The 20,756-nt window shown below is 67.0% G+C and overlaps 1 protein-coding gene across 1 annotated transcript in view; it reads left to right on the top strand.

Annotated features, from left to right (window-relative positions):
- The first annotated feature begins 228 nt into the window (after positions 1 to 228).
- NACC2 (NACC family member 2) overlaps positions 229 to 20,756 on the top strand; it is a 40,600-nt gene continuing 20,072 nt past the window's right edge. The window contains exon 1 of the mRNA XM_054727143.1: positions 229 to 293. The gene's annotated coding sequence lies outside the window, so the exon portion shown is untranslated. The remainder of the gene's footprint in view (positions 294 to 20,756) is intronic.

The raw sequence follows: 20,756 nt of genomic DNA, 5'->3' as shown, positions 1-20,756 counted from the left end.
GCCGCCTCCCACTGAGCCCCTGACCCCACGCCCGGGCCACCCCCTCCCGGCTCCCTAGACGGGGTCCCCGCTCCCCGGGACACCCCTCCCGGGCCCCCCTCCCAGGCCCACCTGGTGGCGAGCGCGCGCGGCCGGGCGCTGTCCCTTTAACCGCCCGCGCCTCCCCGCGCCCCGCCCCGCGGTGCGGCCGGTGCCGGGCGAGGCGGAGAAAGTCCATGTGAGCGCAGCGCGGACGCGAGACTTCCTGCCGCCGCGGCCGCCCCGCCGCAGGCCGCCCCGGGCCGGGCCCGCAGGTACGCCCCTCGGCCCGCAGGCACCCCCTCGGCGCCCGCAGGCACCCCCTCGGCGCGGGGTCCCCGCACTTCCCCGAACTCCGCGCCGCCCGCGCTGCCGCAGTGTCCGCCGCCGGCCCGCAGCCCAAGTTCGCGCGGCGCCCGCCCAGCGGGGTGCGCGGGGCCGGGGTCTAGGGGGCGCCCTCCCCGAGCCGCACCCCTCCTCGGGCGTCTCCCTCCCGCCGGCCTCTCGGGACACTTGCCCCCCCTCCCGCCTTCTCCTCCCCCGCAACTGGGCCGGTCGAGCGCATCCCGCGGGGCGGGGAAGCCCGGGTGCGTTGGACCCGGGGCCAGGGCTAGGGGGACGCACCCTCCCACCCTGGCTAGGGTCCGAGGCGGGTCCCCATCAGTCGGGCCTTGCACGTCTCCTTCCGGTCCCGGTGGGACCCCTTTAAGGGCATCACTGCCCCGGTTCCGTCTCCGCGCGAACCCCAATCTGGGGAGGGAGGATCGGGGGTACCCCCCACACACACACACTGGGGGAGTCCGGGGCGGCGGCACTGCCAGGAGGGGTCCCACCTGCCGTCGCAGTCGTGTCCTGCGTGCGGGGGTCTGGGGCGCGGGCCCCTCCCGGGAAGCCCAGGTGTGAGCCCTGAGCTGGCCGCGCACAACTCTGGGCCGGTCTGCGGGGTGAGCGGGTCACGAGGTCAGAGGTCACCTCCGGTTCCCCGCTGGGCTGGTGAGTGCCCGCTCTCCCGGGGATTGCTGCTGCAGGCGGTTCCGGAGCTGGGCTCCCTCGGTCCCCCTCCCCCTCCGGGCCCATGGGCATCTGGCGCCCTCTTCCCAGGGGTATTTCCCGGGACTGTTGGGACCCAGCCGGGCCTCCTCTGGCTGCTCGTGGTCCCTGAGCCCGTGGGGGGGTTGGGGGGGGTGGAGAGTTCAGGGTGGGTGAACGGGAGGTGGGGGATAGCAGCTTCCTGCCCCCCCCCCCCAGCTCAGAGCTCACCATCAGTAAAGGGGTCTCTCCTTGCCTCCCCCTTAGCGGCCCCCTCCTGCTCCCCCTGGCTGGCTGGCTGGTCTGCGGAGGTTTCCCTCCAGGGCTCCCCTCCCCCTCCAGCGGAGGCTCTGTGTTACTCAGACTCACAGGACCGGAGAGCTGCCTCCCTCCATTGTTGGCCCATTTTACGGATGAGGAAACGAGGCTTGGCAGCAAGGAGGAGGAGAAGGGTCAGGCGCGCGCTCCTCCCAGCTCCCAGCACACCCTCCCTCCCCGGTGGCGCACTGAACCGCTCCACGGTGCCCCCAGGCCTGCGGGCATTTCCCCCGGGCCATTCCCCTGTTGGGTGGCACCTGAGCTGGAGCCCCAGCCAGGGACACAGAAGATGAGACCTAGGGGTTCGCCCCGCTGTCCCGGGAGCCGCCGGGAGGCGTGCAGACAGAACGAGGTATCACTTGTCCCCGCTCAGTGGCCGGAGATCCGTGGTCAGTGGTCACACCCAGGCCGGCACGGCGCTGGATGCGTTGTCTGATACCCAGCTGGTGACACTCGCTCGTCCACCCCCCCACACACCCCCCTCCACGGGAGCCACGCCGTCTCCTGCAGGATGTCAAGCGGGGCCGGGGCTGGGCTGACTGATGCCCCCGGGTTCTGGTCACAGACGTGTGCCCGAGGGGCCCCTGGGGAGGTGGGCTCATGGCGACTGCAGAACCCTGCAAACCTCTCTCTCACCAAACGTGAGCGTGCGGTGCCAGTAAGAGGGACGATGGCAGTGGTCCTCACAGCCCCGTCCCCTCGGACCTTCCCCTCTGGGGTCCTGCTCGCCAGGCCTGTGTCATGGGCTGTGCTGGCCCCAGGGCCCCTCACGGGACAGAAGGTCAGCACGGGGCATTGGCCCTTTCGGGGGCTCCCACACTGCACTCTGCACCTCGCCCCCTGAGGCCCGTGCTCCCCAAATGCAGGGACACAGACCTCAGACACCTGGGACCCGGCTCCCTCCGCCTCCCTGCCGCCGCCCACCTGCCCTGCCGCCCACCTGCCCTGCCGCCCACCTGCCCTGCCGCCCACCTGCCCTGCCGCCCACCTGCGCTCTCTCACCTGCCCCGCCGCCCACCTGCCCTGCCGCCCACCTGCCCTGCCGCCCACCTGCCCTGCCGCCCACCTGCGCTCTCTCACCTGCCCCGCCGCCCACCTGCCCTGCCGCCCACCTGCGCTCTCTCACCTGCGCTCTGGTTGGCCTTGTCTCTCGGGGCTGGTGTTGTCCCCTTGGGCTGTGGGGGTGAGAGGAGCCGCCTTGGGCGGGGGGGACTGGGGGGGCGGGTGGTGAGTGTCTGCCCAACCCCTCAGACGCAGCGAGAACTGATCAGGCCCTCGCTCCAGACTCCGGCACGTTCCTCAGGAGAACCAGGCCCTTTGCTTACCCCCACCCCCACCCCACGTGTGACACTGAGGAAGGGTGGCCTGCCGGCCCAGGAGCCTGGGGCTGGCTCCCAGGCCTGGTCTTTGAGGGGGAGTCAACCCTGTGGTGTGGTGCCACTGGGGGTTCCCGGGCAGGTGTTCCCAGCCCCTGCTAGACCCCGGCGGCTCCCGCTGAGCAGAGGCTGCGCAGAGCACACTGTAGGGGCTCATGGCGTCTGCTGGGCCCGGGGTCTGACGGCTGGTGAGGGGCCAGCAGGGCCTGTGTGGGACCGGCTCCCTTGGGCCTCATTCCTGTAGGGCACCCTCTCTTCTTCCCTGAGGGGAGCCGTCTGGCCCACCTCCACCCCTGGGTGAGGCCTGTGTCTCTCCCAGCCCCACCCTCCCGGTTTCCTCTCTCTGTGTGCCGAGAGAGGTCGTGCCCTTCCCGCCCTCCAGCCTTGGACCCAGGGTGCGGGCTGGGAAAACCGGCCTGAGGCACGGCTCACCTCGGGGGCAGGCGGGCCCTGGCCTCGGCCTGGGTTTCTCTGAGCGAATTCCTGCTCTCACCAGGCCGGGCCGGATGAGGTCATCAGTGAGATATGCTGGGGGCGCGGCTGCCTCTGCACCTGCAGCTGCCGACATGGTGGGCGCCGGGCGCCGGCTTCCTCTCCGCGGGGCTGGCCTTGGTCTTTCAGGATCAGGCCTGGGAAGCAGGTGACCCCGTGGGGGTCTCCCCAGGGGGATGGGGCGGACACGCCGCGTCTAGAAGGAGCATGGCTCCCTGGTGCCTGTGGCTGGCATCCTGGGGGGGGGGGCACCCGTGCCCCATGGCTGCCCGGGCTGGGAGCACGGGGAACAGGACTGGGAGGGCATCTGGGCTCTCGGCCCCGCCCGCCCCCACCGCTGGCTGGGCCTGTGTGCAGGCAAGCAGAGGGCACCAGCCCTTCAGTCTCTCCCAGGTCATGTGCGCCCCGAAGCTGTGTGAAGTTGGGGGGGTAGCTCACCCTCTCTGAGCCCTCCCTGTGCCTCACGGCGCTACATGGCAGCTTCCTTATTAGGTGCTGGGAGGCTGAGTGAGCAGGCCTGGCCTGGGGCCCCTGTGCTGCACGGGCTTGGCCTGGGGGGCCTCCCCAGGGCCCCCGCCCGCCCCCCGGGAAGTGGGCTGGAGCCAGTGAGGGACATGCTCCTTTAAGGGGAGGCTGCTTCCCAGTCTCCAGGGAGGATGGAAGTGTTCTTTTCTCTGAGACGCTTCCCCGGTCTCAGGGGGAGCGAGGCTGGCTCTGGCCTGTCCGAAGGAATCCTGCCCCTCCCCCGCAGCCAGGGCCCTGGCATCCAGGAGGGCACATGGCCATGGATGGGCCGGGAGCTCCTGGGCCCCGCCCAGTGCCTGCCCTGAGCCTGGGAAGCAGGCAGTGCCGGGGGCGGGTCCGAAGGGGCTGAAAGTGCCCATATATAGTCACTGGGGTGAGCCACCGTTCGGGCTGTGTCCCAGGCCCAGCCTCGGTCCCTGAGGGCCGCCTGGACCTGGGGGTGTGGTCCTGGGGGAGCTGGATTGGGGGCGAAGGGTCAAGCACAAGCTTGCTGCTCTAGGAGCGTTTATTGATTGAAAATAAAAATCTGGCCCTGGCTGGTGTGGCTCAGTGGATAGAGCATCAGCCTGCGGACTGAAGGGTCTCGGGTTCGATTCCGGTCAAGGGCACATGCCCGGGTTGCGGGCTCCATCCCCAGAGGGGGGCATGCAGGAGGCAGCTGATCAATGATTCTCATCATTGATGTTTCTGTTTCTCTCTCCCGCTCCCTTCCTCTCTGAAATCACTACAAATATATCAAATATAAATAAATAAAAGCCCGGGCCCTGAGTGGTCAGGGTTGGTTGTATTTCTGGAGAAAACACCTTTGAAAACTGGAGGTAGTGGTGCCGCTCAGAGCCTTCCGGGCCTCCCCGTGGGCCTGGGGGGGCGGGTGCCCGCTTTCTTCGGCCCAGCCCTTGCCCCACCAAATGCCCCTCCTTATGGGGCACCCCTCCCCATCCTGAGGTACCGGGGGCTCCCGCCCTGATGGCTAGTATGTTCTGAAGATTGGCATTTCCTGGCGTCCAGCCCGTGGGGAGCAGGGGCTGCTGGGGCCTCGGAGGGAGCCCCCTCCGCCATGGAGAACGGAAAGGCGGTGCTGGGCCCTCCCTCCGGCCGCCCTGGCTCCGTCCTCGCCCGCGCCTGCCGGAACGGGGAAGGGATGGCTTTGGCTGCGTCCTGACTTTCGTGCTGTTAGAAAACCAGAATGTTAACATAGTTGTGCTATTTAATTTGGTTTCCGTCGCACTGCTAAGCGCCTTTGTTAAATTTGGTATATTGATACTTTTTGTTGTTGTCAGCAGTTTTTTCTTCCTATTTCTTCTTTTGGATATAAAACCATTAGGGTGAGAGAAGATTAAAAAGATACATTACAATTAAAATGTTAATGAAATCTGCATCATACAACTTCGGAAACCCTTTAGGCATTAATCTTGCCTGTGTCATGTCCATTAACTCTGGCTATTCTTATTCCACACTGACCCCTGCTGAGAGATTTGTGCTATAATTGGATTTTTTTTAATAAAAAATAAAAAAAAAAGCTTTTAAGAAAATAGAGGTTGAAGGTGGCCTGGCTCCTAACTGTAGGGAGGAGAGGGGAGCCCTTGGCTTCCTCTGCCCCGTTTGGGGGGGGGGGGGGCGCGTACCAAGTGGTAGGCTCTGCCCTCCAGCCCACCCCGCCCTCTCCCCTCCCCAGTGGAGCTCTGTTCCCAGGGGCCCTGCTCCCACTGTTGCCCCAGGGGGCACCTGGGGTGTGGACGCTGCCAGGCCCGGTCACCTGCCAGGGATGTCTCCTGGTTCTCGGAGGTGCCGCAGGCCACAGTTGGGTGTGGATGAGCGCGCGTGAGGGTGAGCTCACTGTCCTGGGGAGAGGGCGCTGGGGGAGGGGCGCTGGGAGCCCCAGGACTTGCGTTCTCGGGACTCGGTGGCGCCCATGTGTCTCCTGGGAGCCTGGCTTCCTGGGCCCTGGGGTGTCCAGCATGATGCTGGGCGGGGTGCGGGGAGCCCCTCTGCCCACCTCCAGGGCGTTCGGGACCCAGCCAGGTGGGCAGCAGGTGCCCCATGACCTCTCTGCACAGACGTGCCCCGGACTGGCCGGAGCCGCGGTGGTTGGGGTTGGGCGGCGCCCATGGGGTGAGGCTGGCAGGAGTGGCATCAGGCCCAGCGGTTGGCCGTGTGGGGAACCCCGTCAGGTGGTTGGCGGGGCTGCAACCGCCGGATTTCGTGTCTGTGTTTGCAACACCTTCCTGTGTGGGAACAGCATCGAAGGGACTGCTCTCGACGCAGCAGGCTCAGCTCCTCCCGCCAGAGCATCCTCAGGGGCCGCACTGCCCGCCAGCAACTCTCCCAGGACGGGATGGGGGGCCCCCCAGCCTCTGTCCCTGGGCTGTGTCTCAGGACAGTCCCCTCCCCACAGCCTCGTCTCTGGTCCGTGGCGGGAGGGGGCGGGGGGACTCGGGGGGCTCAGGGAGGACACGAGGGGCATCGGGACAGGGTGGACCCAGAGGAGGCTCCGGAGCAGGTGTCCCCGACCCCCCGGGCCTGTCGCCGGGTCACGGTGCTTGTTAAGGGAGGGACGCCTCCGCGCTGGGCCTGGCAGGCAGGCCGTGGAGGAAGCTGGGCCTGGACTCCGGGCTCCCAGCTCCCGGCACTTGCTCCTCAGCTCCTGTCCCAGACCGGCCTCAACGCAGCAGGCGACCCTGTGACCGACTCACACCTGGCCTCCTGCAGGGCCTGGGCAGCCCGGGGAGCAGCGCCTCCCTGGGGAGGGGCAGGAGCTGGTCGGAAGGTCGCTGCTTCGTCCGTCACCAGCTGTCCCCCCGCTGGTTCTGATGGGGGGCAGGCTGCAGTCCGCCAGCTTCAAGATCTCTTCCATCGCCCTCTGTCCCACTTACTGAAGAAGCTGGGCAGAGCAGGTTTGGGGTGAAAATCTTCCTGACCCCACAGAGCGGGACCCTTTGTGGTCCGCCTGGCAACCACGGGATCTTAGGGGGTCCTGCACCCCAGTGCCGGCCACCAGCCGTGCTTCGTGCCACACTGCGCCTCCTGGTAAAACCACCGCGAACGGCAAGGCGGGGAGCAGGGGGCCTGGTGCCAGGTGCCCCCCTCCCCCAGCAGCTCAGACGAGAGGCAGGCACGGCTCAGGGGCTGCTGGGACTGCACGGGGCCTGACCATTGTGAGGACTCAGTGGAGACATGCCCAGGGCCAGTGTTGTCTCGTGATTTGAACCCCACCCCTCACTGTGCTGCTGGGGGGCCCTGGGCCTCAGTTTCCCCACGTGTGAAGTGGAGGGTGCAGATGGTGAGCTCTGAGGCAGAAACAAAGGGGGGGCATCCCGCTTCCTGTCCCCGGGGGGGGGGGGGGGGCTCTGTGCGGACATCCTGGCTGGAGGGTGGGCGGGGTCCCTGCCTGCTTTCCCCTGTGACCCGCCCGCCTCCCCCTTTCCTGCCAAGCCCACCTCCTCCGTGTGGCCCCCCCACTTTGTGACCTCTGCCCCGGGGGTTGCTGTGGGGTCTGCCAGCTCCCAGACGAGGGCAGTGAGGTCTGCTCCCTGTGGGAGGGGGCGGAGGGGGCGTGAGCCTGGGAGCTCCCGGGCCATGAACCTGGGGCTTGAGACAACAGACAGGGACCCTCTCAGCTCTGGAGCCACGGTCCACATCGAGGTGTGGGCAGGGCTGGCTCCTCCTGGGGCTCCCATCTTCGTGTCCACGGTCCCGTGGCCGTCTTCCTTCTGTGTCTGTGCCCAGAGGTCCCTCTTCTTACCAGGACACCCGGCACTGGATGCGGGCCCCCTAAGTCCAGGGGGGCTCGTTGTGAGATCCCTAACTAGTCCCGAGAGACCCTGTTTCCCAATAAGGTCGCATTCTGAGGTCCTGGGTGGACGTGAATTCGGGGAGGCCCTCTTCAACCCAGTGTGGCCGGGCACATGGAAACCCTTCAGTGCCTGGAGGGGGCGCTGTTTCAGAAGCGGGGGGCGGGGGGACTTGCTGAGGCACGGCATGTGCTCAGCCCTGAGCTTGCCCAGGAGGCGGACAGCCAGACGCACGGACGGACAAGCACCCGGCGGGCATGAGGGCCCGTGCAGGCGGGAGGTCCGGGGGGCTCAGTTGTCAGGGGCGGGGCTGGGGTGCAGGGCAGGAAACGGGGCCGCCGATGGAGGGGGATCCACCCGAGACCGTGCCCGTGGTCACGTGGGGTGGGGACAGGACGCGGAATGCGTGTTCGTTGTCGTAACCCGGTTTGGTTGGCATGCCCGTGGCCTGTGAGGGGTCCCGGGAGGAGAGGCGTGTGGCCCGTGGACCCCAGACTGGAGCAGAGACCCCACCACGTGGCCCTCTGACCTCTCTTCCTGTGTTTCTCCCACCCCCACCCCCAAGAAAAACAGCAAGCCAGGAAATTGGGGGAAACGCCAAACCAGCAAAGAGAAGAGAGCCGAGCGCCACCGGCAAGGGCAGGGGGGTCCCGAGAACGGGCCCCGGGGGCCGGGCTGCGGGGCACTACCCCCCCCTTCCTCTGGGCTCCGGGGCTATGTGCCCAGGAGGGTGAAGCAGGAGGGGAGGTGTCCCCAGCCTGGCGTCCCCTCCTGCGGACGACGAGCATGAGAAGTGGGGTTCGTAGAGAGGTGGCCTCCCGTAGGCCACGTCTCCTCACCGACCCCAGCGGCTCCGGGGCCACCTGGTCCTGGCAGACGTGGTCTGGGTCTGAGCGGGTCAGCCCGCGGCCAGCAGGGTCGAGGCCCACGTGGGGTGGGGGCTGTGTGCTCCCGGGGCAGCTGAACAAAGTGCCACCAGTGGGGTGGGCCCTGGTCGGGCAACTCGGTGGGTTAGAGGGTCGTCCTCATACGCCAAGGTTGCGGGTTCGATCCCCGTCAGGGCACACACAGAATCAGCCAGTGGCCCTAGCTGGTTTGGCTCAGTGATAGAGCGTCGGCCTATGGACTGAAGGGTCCCGGGTTCAATTCCAGTCAATAGCACATGCCCAGGTTGTGGGCTCCATCTCCAGTAGGGGACGTGCAGGAGGCAGCCAATCAACAATTCTCATCACTGATGTTTCTTTTTAAAATACATATATATATATATATATATTTTATTGATTTTTTACAGAGAGGAAGGGAGAGGGATAGAGAGCTAGAAACATCGATGAGAGAGAAACATCGACCAGCTGCCTCCTGCACACCCCCTACTGGGGATGTGCCCGCAACCAAGGTACATGCCCTTGACCGGAATCGAACCTGGGACCCTTCAGTCCGCAGACCGACGCTCTATCCACTGAGCCAAACCGGTTTCGGCACTGATGTTTCTATCTCTCTCTCTGCCTCTCCCTTCCTCTCTGAAATCAATCCTATCTAATAAAGAGGGGATATGCTGATTGACCATCACACCCTCACAAAGATGGCAGTGCCCACAGCCAATAAGGAGGGAATATGCTAATTGACTGCCACGCCCTCAAAGATGGCAGCGCCCACAGCCACAAGATGGCAGCTTCCAGTCCCCTCAGCCCTGCTGGGGCAGCAGGCGTGCGGCACGGCTGGGCCCACCCCCAGGCAGGTCCAACTGCTCCACGCCTGCCTCTGGAGTCCCCCAGTCCCCTCAGCCCCCCAGCCCCCAGGGCCGCCCGAGGCTCAGGTAACCAGGGCCGGCTGAGGCTTGCGCTCCCGGCAGTGGCAGCAGCAGAGATGTGATGGGGGCGTCGCCTTCCCCTGAGGGCTCCCGGACTGTGAGGGGGAGCAGGCCGGGCTGAGGGACCCCCCCCTCCAGTGCATGAATTTTCATGCACCAGACCTCTAGTAAAAATATATTTTAAAAGGTAGAAAAGTAAGAAAACAAGTGAAATTTTTTTTAAAGAAAATCATCCAATGAAAGCATTAATAAGTGGAACAACAAATCAGTAGATCTCTCTAAAAATCCATGTTTTAATAAATAAATAAAATTTATGCTCTCCCGGTTCTGAGGTCCGAAGTCCCAAATCAGGGGACTCCCTCCCAGGCTCTAGGGTCTGGTCCCTCTGGCTCTCCCCGTCCCGCGTGGGGCTCGGTCCTGGGTGTGGGCTTGAGGCCAAGGCTTGGGATGGCACCGCCGCTGCCCCGTCATCACGCCTGCAGCCCACCCGCCCCTGCTCGCTGCGGTGTCCTGTGGTCACAGCCGGCTCTGTGGTGAGCTGCCCAGAGCCGCAGGCGGGTCAGCCAGGACCCAGGGTCGTTGGAGGGTGTCTGGTACCCCTCGCTTCACAGAAGGAGCCGGTCCAGAGGGCTTGGGCCGCGCGGCTGAGGGCCTTCTTGGTTCCAGGTGCTGCCCTGGAGGGGCTGGGACGGGACGGAGACAGCAGGTGCCCTGCCCCTCGCCCGCCCTCACTGCTCTGCCCGCTCCCCGGGGCCAGGTGCACAGGTAGACAGCCCGGCCCTGCAGAAGGTCTGCGCTCCTGGTCCCGGGGCGGCGGGGGAGGGGAGGGCAGGGCAGTGGGGTGCCCCCCTCCCCCAGGCCCCTGGGCATCCCTCAGGGTTTCGGTTCCTCCTCGCCGTGTCTTCACCGTCTTGGGTAATAATTATAACTGAAGGAGACGCGGAGCGGCCTGACAGGGCCCCGGCAGCTGTGATTACGTTACAGCCGCTGATTTCCAAGAAGCCTCGCGAGGGAGTTCCTTAGAGCCGCGAGGCGGAAGCCCCAGGACGCGTGCCCAGGCCGCCTTCGGGACGCCGCCGGGCAGGGAGAGTGGCGCCGGACGCCCGTGCCGGTGGGAGGAGGTGCCAGCGCCGGTGCCCGATGCCCGAGCCGGACTGTCGCCCCAGCAGGGAGTACAGTATGCAGGGCAGGTCATAGGTTAACTAGGTCAGGTCCCCACGCTGACCCCGCCCCTCCCCCTCTGCTCACCCCACTGCTTTCTCTCTGGGTTGGCAGCCCCGGGGGCTGCTGGGACCACGGTGCCTGTCTCGTTCCGAGTGTGGCGCCCTCCTTCCTTGGCAGCTCCTTCCGGTCGGTTCCGGAATCGCGAGCTCGGGCGACAGATGGTTTCTGTCCCGAGATTATTTGAGATCCTTGACCTGGGGCTGTGGTGTCCCTGCTCAGCGCTCCTGCCGCCTCCAGGTGCAGCCACCGACCGGGCAGCTGGCCCCAAGCCTCCGGAGGGCACGGGGCGGGGGTGGCGTCCCAGGCCCGCCGCAGGCTTGCCCATCGCTCACACTGGCTCCTGCCAGCCCGGCTCTGTGGGGCAGGCAGAGGCCCTCAGGCCACGGGCCCAGGTCCTGCCTCCCGGCTGCACCTGGACACGGTCACGGCTGGAGGACAAGGGACCGAGTGACCTGGGCACGGGCCCTGCTCCACCGGCCTGGCCCCGGAGTCCGGCCTGCGCTGCGGGAACTCACCTGCCCAGAAGCCGAAGGGCATTTCCCGCGAGGCTTGGCCTCCGGGGTTCAGGGTGCCGGCGGCTCATGTTTGGGGAGCCTGCAGCGGCCTCCCCTCTCCCCGCCACGCGACTCTCTCGCCTGCCCTCCCCCACCCCCGTGTGCTCGGTCCCCTTTGCCCTGGACGGACGCTCCGACACTCGGTGTGTCTCCCGGTGCTGAGCCATCACTAATGGAGCACGCACCTTGTTTCAAAGCCGTGATTGAGCTCAGATTAACATATTTACCGTCAGTGCTCCCTCGGGACCCGCCGGGAAACCAAGGTGCCAGGTGACTGCGGCGTGCGTGATGGCGACGGCCGTGACTCCTGCTCTCTGGGCTGCAGGGCAGGTGACCCTCTGGGTGCCGCTCCCCAGCCCCCCAGGCATCCCTCTGGCTCCCAGGGCTGCCCTCTGGGCCCTGGGCTGTGGGACCAGGACTGCCCGTCACCCACCTGCCAGCCCAGCCAGTGTGGCTCAGTGATTGGGCGTCAGCCTATGAACCAGGAGGTCACAGTTCGATTCCCAGTCAGGACACGTGCCCGGGTTGCGGGCTTGACCCCCCAGTAGGGGGCATGCAGGAGGCAGCCAATCAGTGATTCTCTCTCATCATTGATGTTTCTGTCTCTCTCTTTCCCTTCCTCTCTGAAATCAATAAAAATAAATAAACGAAAATAAGTAAAAATTGCCTTGTGAAGAAACTCATCAAAACCAAGCAAATTAGCCAAAATGATAACATCCTGTGGCTTCTTTTGAGGTATAAACCAAGGGAAATAGGGGTTCCCCCATTTTCCGTACCTCCATGCAGGGGTCACCCCTGTCTCCTCTCAGGTTCTGGGGCAGCCAGAATTGTTTTCTACGTTTCATTTTCAGGTTGTTTATTGTAGCTGTATAGAAATACGTTTAATTTTGGGGTATTTTTTCCATTGATTTTTAGAAAGAAGTGGCAGGGAGCGGGGGAGACATATGGACTGGTGGCCTCCCACACGCTCCCCCTCCGTCCGAGGCCTGACCCTGAAATGCCCATTTTAAATGTTAGAAGTTCTGTTTCTCCATCCTCTCGAACTCTAACCTACTCGGTTATGGCTCGTTATCTCAGCCCCAGAGGACACGGCCCTTTCAGAGAGTCTGTGAGTCGTGAAACCCCCGGAGGCGGGAAGGCGCCCCCCGCAGTGTGAATCCACAGGGCGCCGGCCTCAGCCACGGTGGGACCTGGGCCCGGAGACCGCGCACGGTCACCTGTGGAGCCACCGAGGCCACTGCCAGCGACCTGGGCTTCCTCGTGGCCCCGAGGCTTCCTTCGCAGGGGACGTGAGCCGTGTCCTCGTGGACGGACAGACGGGACCGATCGGAGGGTCGAGGTGCCGTCATCCACCCCACAGGGCGTCCCCGGGGCCAGCCCCAGCCACTGCCACCCCACGCGCTGGCTCCCAGGTCTCCAGGCGCTGGGCCCGTGGCCGAGGCCAGCCTGGTGGTTCAAACCACGGGTTACCAGGGTACAGACGGCCCTACGGACGTGGCTGAGAACCAGAACCAAGTCTTGGGGAAAATGAACAATAAAAAGGGTAAGAGGGTCAGCAAAGGCCGGTCTGCGCCTCCCGGGTTCACAGCGGAGACGAGACTCGGTGGGGCTGCCCACCCGCTGCGTCGCGATGCCCTCTGCCTGGAGCACCCGGCTGCCCGGCCTCTGTCCTGACTCGCCTCCGAGGCTGGTGAGCGAGTGGCCTGGGCCTGACCCTCGGGACCCACTGGACCCACTCGAGGCCTTGCCCCCCTCACCTCAGGGGACCCGTGTGTCCTGGTCCTTTCTGGACTGAGCGTGGGGCCCCTGGTCCCGGCAAATCGCTGCCTGCCCCTCCCCAGGCGCCGGTTGTGCAGAGTCGGTGTCTGCAGCCCCCGCTACGGGGCTCGGGGCTCCCGGGAGCCATGGGAACCAGCTGGGGCGAGGCTGGGGGGCTCCGGGCACAGGAACCAGCCGGGTGAGGCTGGGCGCTGGAGGTGGGCGGTGCCAGGCGCTGGTGAGGGACGATCCCCATGGCAGCCTGGCACCCTCACCTCGTCCTGCACGGGAGCCGCCTCGCTGAGGAGAGGGGCCGCCCCAGCCTGGACCCGCCTTCTGGAAAGAACGCGCCACCGCCGCCACCGCCGCCGAGTGTCGGTACCTGGGCCATAAAGTCAGGGTGGTATCTCTGGTCTTTATTTTTCATATCAGTAATTACCTTTTACGGCCTCTGATACCGTGAGCACAGACCCCCCCTCTCCCCCCCCCTCCCCGCTCTCTCCTTAACACAGCCGCTGCACAGGGCTTTGGGGAGACCGGGTTTGCGGTTAAGATTCTCACACGGCAGCAGGAGGACAATTATGCGTAGCTTTTATTCGGCCCCCAGGATTCTGACTGCATTATCCGTATTTCCTTTAATTTGTGGGATTTCTAGTAAATGGGCTTAAAAATAGGTCCGGGCACGATGCCAGGCAGAGGCGGGCAGCGGCGGCATCTCTGCATCTCTCTCTAAAGGCAGATGGTGACCCTCGTGTCCCCCGGGCCCGTGCCTCGCGCGGGTCCCTGAGGTGGCCCCACCACCCCACCCAGGAGGAGCCGGGTTGGGCCTGCCCAGGGCCCAGCTCCCAGACGGAGGTCGGGCGGCCCTGGCGTTGGGGGCCCGGACCCGTGTCGGGGGGGCGGTCACCTGCCGTGGGCTTCCCCCCTCCCGGGCTCATGGATGGTGCTTTGTCTCAGGTGCCCTGGTTTCCGGCTGCCGCTGCCCACGGGGCCTGAACCTGTGTCTGCGCCGCCGTGAGGGCCGGGACGCCCTCTGGACAGGAAGACGGAGCCAGGGCGGGCCCAGGGCTGGGTGTCTCAGGCCGGGAGGAGCCCCTTGGGAGAAGGTGGGGCAGGCTGGGGGGCCCCCGGGGAAGGGGTGGCGTGTCCTTGAGGTGCTGCGGGCGTCTCCCCTGCCCCACGCTCGTCTTGTCTCTTACTTGAGGGCCACACGGTGTGGCCTGGGCCGCCCAGCTCCGGGCCAGGTGGGCTCCGCGGCGGCCGCCACCTTGCGAGCCCTGAGTGGGGGCTGGTGGGCGGGGTGGGGGCCCTGTCTCCGTGTAATCGCCCCCCCACGGTGGCTGATTTAGTGTTTGTGTGTCTGGCTGATTTACATCAGATTTTTAAGCGTAATTAGAAATGCAGGAGCTGTGTCTTACCTCGACTATTTATGGCAGGATATGCAGATGAGGAGAGTGATGAATATTAACGAGGGAGCGTGTGGGGGCGGCTTCTTAATGAGCTGAGTGACCCCACCGGCTGGCACACCCCCACTGCTCCTCCGCCCACGGCTGGGAGGGCTCCAGGACCCCTGCCCTCCAGCGTCTCTGGGACACCCCCCCCTGCCCCCGCCAGACCCCCAAGGCTCACTAGCAGAGGGAGGGGAATGGGGTGCTGCGTGGGCCCGAGGGGAGCCCAGCTCCCGCCAGCTTAGCCTGGGCAGCCCCTGCTGCCATTGCCAGCCCCCCCCCCCCCCCCCCCCGCCCCAGACCCCCACACACGGGGGTTGAGGGGCGACCCTGTCTCGGTGATGAGAGAGGAGGAGGTGCCGCCAGCCCAGGAGCGAGCTGGCTTTTTAAGTTATTAAACTGCGCCCCAGGGAGACACTCTTCAAGCTTACGTTATTTAAATTACAAATACGGGGAGATTGTCGGCTCTGCTCACAACACCGCTTAATTCTCCGGAAACCTCTGGAACCCTTTCGTGGCCGGCGTGCGGACTCCGTGGGGCTCGGGGCTGGAGGCGGGGCCAGTGGGGGCCACAGGGCGGGGCGGGCGCTTTGCTGAGTGACCCCTGCTGCTGTTGCTCTAGGTTCACCCCTGTGTGCTTGGCCCCACCCCCACCCCCACCCACACTCAGGTCAGGGTTTGAGAGGGAGTTGTGTCAGATGAGCCGCAGGCTGCCTCCTCCCCGGACGTGGGCTCAGCCCAGCCCCAAAGACCCTCCCCTGGACCCTCAGCAGAGCCCTGCACAGGCCGCGTGCTGCGGGACGCAGGGCCCTGTCCACCTGACGGGGTGTCCGCCTAGCTCACACCCAACCCCGGGGCCCTGTGGTTGGGGTCTGATGGGGCCTGGTGGTGGTGGGGCAGGGGGGTGCCCTGGGCCTCGGGGCTGGGGCGGGGGTGCCCTGGGCCTCGGGGCTGGGGCAGGGGTGCCCTGGGCCTCGGGGCCGGGGTGGGGGTGCCCTGGGCCTCGGGGCTGGGCCAGGGGTGCCCTGGGCCTCGGGGCCGGGGCGGGGGTGCCCTGGGCCTCGGGGCTGGGGCGGGGGTGCCCTGGGCCTCGGGCTGGGGTGGGGTGCCCTGGGCCTCGGGGCTGGGGCGGGGGTGCCCTGGGCCTCGGAGCCGGGGCGGGGGTGCCCTGGGCCTCGGGGCCGGGGCGGGGGTGCCCTGGGCCTCGGGCTGGGGCGGGGGTGCCCTGGGCCTCGGGGCCGGGGCGGGGGTGCCCTGGGCCTCGGGCCGGGGCGGGGGTGCCCTGGGCCTCGGGGCTGGGCCAGGGGTGCCCTGGGCCTCGGGGCTGGGGCGGGGGTGCCCTGGGCCTCGGGGCTGGGGCGGGGGTGCCCTGGGCCTCGGGGCTGGGGCGGGGGTGCCCTGGGCCTCGGGGCTGGGGCGGGGGTGCCCTGGGCCTCGGGGCCGGGGCGGGGGTGCCCTGGGCCTCGGGCTGGGGTGGGGTGCCCTGGGCCTCGGGGCTGGGGCGGGGGGTCCCTGGGCCTTGGGGCTGGGCCGGGGTGCCCTGGGCCTCGGGGCTGGGGCAGGGGTGCCCTGGGCCTCGGGGCCGGGGTGGGGGTGCCCTGGGCCTCGGGGCTGGGGCGGGGGTGCCCTGGGCCTCGGGGCCGGGGCGGGGGTGCCCTGGCTGGTGCTGGTGTCTGGTGCTTCTCCTGGGCGCCGGGGAGGCCTGATGAGCGCATTCTGGATTTGCAGACCCTGGCACGCCGCCTTCTCTGTTTGGGAAGAACAGCTTCCAGCAGACATTTGTTATGCAGTTAAAACCGGCTTCTATGCTTCCAGCCGGTCCAGGCTGTGGTCTGGGGCGGAGGCTGCCCAGGTGCCTGGCCGGATGCCCGAGGCCTCTCACCTCTGCCTCTCAGGCTGGGACACAGGGAGCCGGGCGGGGCCTGGGAGGTGGGGCCCCGGGCAGAGCCCATGGAGGTTTCCGTGTGCCCCCTCCCTGCACCAGGGCCTCCTGAGCAGAGCAGCCCGGTGCGGAGGCTGGGGCGGAATCCCTGTCTCTCAGCAGAGCCCCGGCAGCTGGGCAGGTCTGGGCCTCAGCTGCCCTGTGCCCTGCGGGCTCTGTCCTCCGGCCGCTGGGTGGTACAGCAGGAGGCAGGGAGCGTGGGGATGGGGTGCAGGCCCTGCCCCGAGGCCTCGGCAGGAGGCTGGCCCTCTCAGCGCCTCAGTTTCCTTCTCTGCACCCACCTGGAGGGGGTGGGCTGGGGCCCGGGGGGAGGGGCTCCTGGCAGCTGAGACCCCGCCCGGGAGCCCTGCTCCTGCTTCTCGGGGGCTCACGCGGCTGGCCCCCATGAGGGGTGAGGCCGTGGGGGCCCAGCCCTGCTGATGGGGCATTAACAGTGTAATGCACACCGAAGCCTGAGGCAGGGGGTGCCTTGCCCAGCCCCCGGGGCCTGGCATGTCCGAGCTGGGCAGCCTCGAAGCCAACGGGCGCCTTGGCCCCCAGAGGGCCCACCCCCGCCCTCTGCCTGCTCTGCACCAGGATGTCCGGGCGCTTCCCTCCTGCAGGCAGCGCCGGGGCCTGGGCTGCGATGGAAAAGCAAGGCAGTGCTCCGCAGGCCGCTGTCCGAAGTGAGCTCCCCCCCCCACATCAGCCTCCACGCAGCAGCTGGGCGTGTTCCTGAGGCGTGTGCTCCGTGTGCTCCCGTGTGTGCATGCTGACTCACAGAGTAACCTGCTGCCTCCCTGCCAGACACCGTCCTGGGGGTGTGGCCACGGGTCCTCCCCCCAGACTCTTCTGGGGGTGTCCCTGCCACCAGCGGGCTTCTGCTGAGACGGCAGGGCTGGGGCCGGGGGGGCTGCCCGGGGAGGGGCAGGGCCCGCTGGGGCAGGGGAGGTGGGGTGCCAGGGCTCCGTTCTCTCGGGCCGCCGTGTTTCCCGGGCACCCGGCCCTCCCCCTTCTGTGGGTGTGTTTGATGACTGCGTGTTAGCCGAGGTCCAGACCTCTTATTAGATTGGCAAAATTAAATCCTGCAAAATCATTTTATTTAATTTAATTTATCTCACCTCCCTTTCCTGCTGGTAGTGATCCCACAGAAATTAAACCCCGCGTTCCTGCGCCTTGCTGTGCCCTTGCCGCGGGAAGCGGTTTAGACTTTGGGGACGGAGGTGGGGAGCAGGGGCTGGGCGGCTGGGCTTCTGTGGGACTCAGCCCAGCTGATCCCTGGCCCCGTGAGTGCACGTGTGTGCATGCATGCGTGTGCGTGCATGTTTGCAAGCATGTGCACGAGTATGTACATGTGTGCCTACACGAGTGCATGTGTGCGCACGCACATGTGTGCACGTGCATGAGACTGTGTGTGTGTGCACGCGGGTGTGTGTGTGCGTGCATGAGAGTGTGTGTGTGTTAGCGCACACGTGTGCCTGCCGCCTGGAGCCCGTGCCCTGCCCCTTCTTGCAGGGGCTGCACTGCCTGGGGGCCGACCCCTCAGGGCCGGGGTCCCTGCTGTCCAGAGGGCGGGTCCACAGAGAAGAGACCCCTGTCACCCACGTTTTCTCATCCTGGGGGAGGTCCTGGGTCTGAGGGGGGTGCCCCCCAGGCTGGCACAGCTTTGGGCGCTGGACTCTGGCTTCGTGGTGTCAGCAGGGGGGTGCCAAAAGGGGGTTCCATTCTGAAGGGCGTTCGGGGCGGGGGGGTTCCGTGGTGCAGTCGCTTTGAGGATGGGCACAGGGACCTGAGGGATCTCTGCCTGCCTCCTGACCTTCTGTAGGCAAACAGGGGGCAGGGGGGGCGTGGAGGAGGGAAACGGAAGAGGGGGTGTCACTGGGGAAGCAGTGGGGGGGCAGAGGGACAAGGTGGCCAGGCAGGCCCGCCGGCAGGGGAAGGTGGAGGTGCCCCGTTCCTGGCAGGTGGCCGCTCAGGCCCTGGCCCCCCTCCTCTGGCTGCGCACAGGGTAAACCAAGCCTTTATTTTATTCTTTTCTCCTAAAGTTCAGCTTTGTTCCCGCCCCAGCCGAGGCTTCTAAGAAAGCAACCTAAAACCAGCTCGCCTCGGGCTCCCCTGGGCCGGCCTCGGGCGCCAGCCTCGCCCGCACAGGTGGCGCGAGGACACGGCGGCAACAGCGCCAGTTGTCCTCGATCCCCAGGGACCCGACAGCCCCCACCTTCCCGGGAAGAATGGTCCCTTCTCTGGGCCAGCGGTCTGGTCCCGGCCCGGGGGCCGGGCCCCTGAGACGCAGGGCCCAGGCGGGAGGGGTGGAGGTGTGGCCGAGACGCCCACCTGGACCATCGCCCTCCCGCCAGGTCGCGGCAGGTAACAGCTCACCCGGTGGAGAGTGTACCCGCCCCAGCCGAGGGTTTTACTACGTCGCCTCCCTGGACCCTGCGGTGACCGCCCGAGGGCACACCTGACTGGTGCCCGTGCGGTCTTGGTGCCGGGCGAGGTCTCGGGCTCTGTCATTCGCTCGAGGCCACAGGACGTGGACGTGGACGTGGACATGGACGTGGCGTGGCTGGGCCTGGGCCTGGGCCTGGCATAGGGGGTGGTGCCCGTGGGACCCAGGACCGGCTGTTGGAGGGACAGGTGCCAGTCTTCGTGCTGTCGCCCAGGCTGCCGTTAGGACGACCCTGGCCTGCCCAGCCCTGGCCTCTGGGACCCGCGGGGCCGGTGCACAGCACACCTCTGCTGGCCTCCACGCACCCCGGCCAGGCACCCACCCCCGTCTGGCTCAGGTGACCCCACTGTGCTCTGTGGGAGGCTCCCCATGGTGAGGGCTGAGGGCCTGGCAGGCCTGTTGGGGGGCCCTCCGTGCTGTGCTGTGTTGCTGGCAGCATAGCCCCTCTCCTGTTGCCCCCAGCCATGCCCAGCATCAGTAAATGCTCCATAGGCATCGGACAGATCACCCACTCTCCCAGCTCATGAGGCCACCCGGTGAGCTTCCTGGAGGAGGCGGCCGTGGAGCAGGGCCTGAAGGCAGTGGTGGCTCTGTATCGGGGGCTGGCGTAGCTCCGCGAGCAGAGGCCGGCTGAGTCCTGGGACCCCGGGGCCCAGCCCTGCACCCAGGCCAGGGGTGCACCCCCTCCCCTCCCCATCCCCGCCTCTGGGTGTCCCTCTCTTTCCCTCTGTGGCCCCTCTGGGCTCGCACACTCAGGCCCCACGGGACCCGGGCTGCCTCCACCGTCCAGCGCAGGCAAGGAAAGGCTCGAGGTTCGGCCCCGCTGGACCCGCCGTGGGTCCGAAGCCTGGCTGGTGTGGAGCTGCGGGTCGCAGCGGGTTGGGGGTCCGAGTCCATCCCCTCGCTGGTACAGCCCGGCCGCTCCTGCCAACGCCCCAATCCCAGTCCCTGTCTGTGTGACCCGCCTGCAGTCATCAGTCCCGTCCGTGTGGGGGCACAGCCTCTGCGGCCCCTGCCCCCCCCCCCCCCCGTGGTTAGTCCCTCTCACCTGGGGTTCCTCGCGCCCCCGCCCCCGCTGCTTCTCATCTGGTGTCAGGAGCTGAGCCCACAGCGGAGTTGGGGTGGGGAGAGGAAGCCCCATCCCTCAGCCTGCAGGCTCAGGGGGGGGGGGGGGGGGGGCGGGATGGGCCTGCCTGTCCGGCCTCCTCCCTGCGGCCTCCCCTGCTCTGGCGCCCAGGGCTAACCCTCAGGTGAGGACAGTGATGCATCGCTGCGGGGACCAGACCTGGGCCACCTCCGTGGCGACCTCGGCCTCCTGTGGCTGCCCTGGTCTTCCCGGGCCGCAGTCGGCGGTGGGGACACAGGCTGGTTGGCCGCTCTGTTCCTGGGTGGAGGGGTCTCTGCGCCCTGTCTGCTGGGGCAGGTCCTCCGAGGGCCCTGGCTGCCCCACAGCGTTCACGTTCTGATCCAGGTGAGGGTTGGGGGACGGTGACTCCCCTGGGCGACTGGGGTGGGGGTGTTGGCCGGGACCTGCTGGGCCTGCTGCTCTGGGACCCCAAGGAGAAGCAGGGAGTGGGGCGCGCCCCCCCCCCCCCCCGGGCACTGGAGGGAAGGGGCGCCGCCTCTGCCTCCCCTCGGGGTCTGGGGTCTCCTGGCTCTCCGGCTCCCGCCTCATCCTCATCTGCCCCTTCCCCTCCCTCTGCCCCCTCCCTCGCCCGGCTCCTGCCCCGCTGCCCCAGCCCTGGCCCCCTCGGCGGGCGCGGCTCTGCCAGCTCTGCAGACTGTTTGGAATAGTTTAGATGCTTTGACACCCCGGCCGAGCTGCACGGCCGGGCGCCGTTTACTGGGCAATTCATATGCAAAACTGCACCATAAATTCCCAGGCTGTCTCCGTTGCCGCGGCACCGCGAGCGTCCCGGCGTACAGTACAGTATTTCTGCCATCTTTGTTTGCATTGCAGTGAGTCATCAAAAGTCTGTCTTGTACCAACACCCGGAGCCGCGCATTCCTCTGGCACGGCGTGCCACTGTTTTTAAAGCCGGGCAG

Source organism: Eptesicus fuscus, chromosome 15, assembly GCF_027574615.1.
Source record: "Eptesicus fuscus isolate TK198812 chromosome 15, DD_ASM_mEF_20220401, whole genome shotgun sequence".
In the NCBI taxonomy this organism is placed as follows: Eukaryota; Metazoa; Chordata; class Mammalia; order Chiroptera; family Vespertilionidae; genus Eptesicus; species Eptesicus fuscus.
This window is presented reverse-complemented; position numbering and strand designations above follow the sequence as displayed.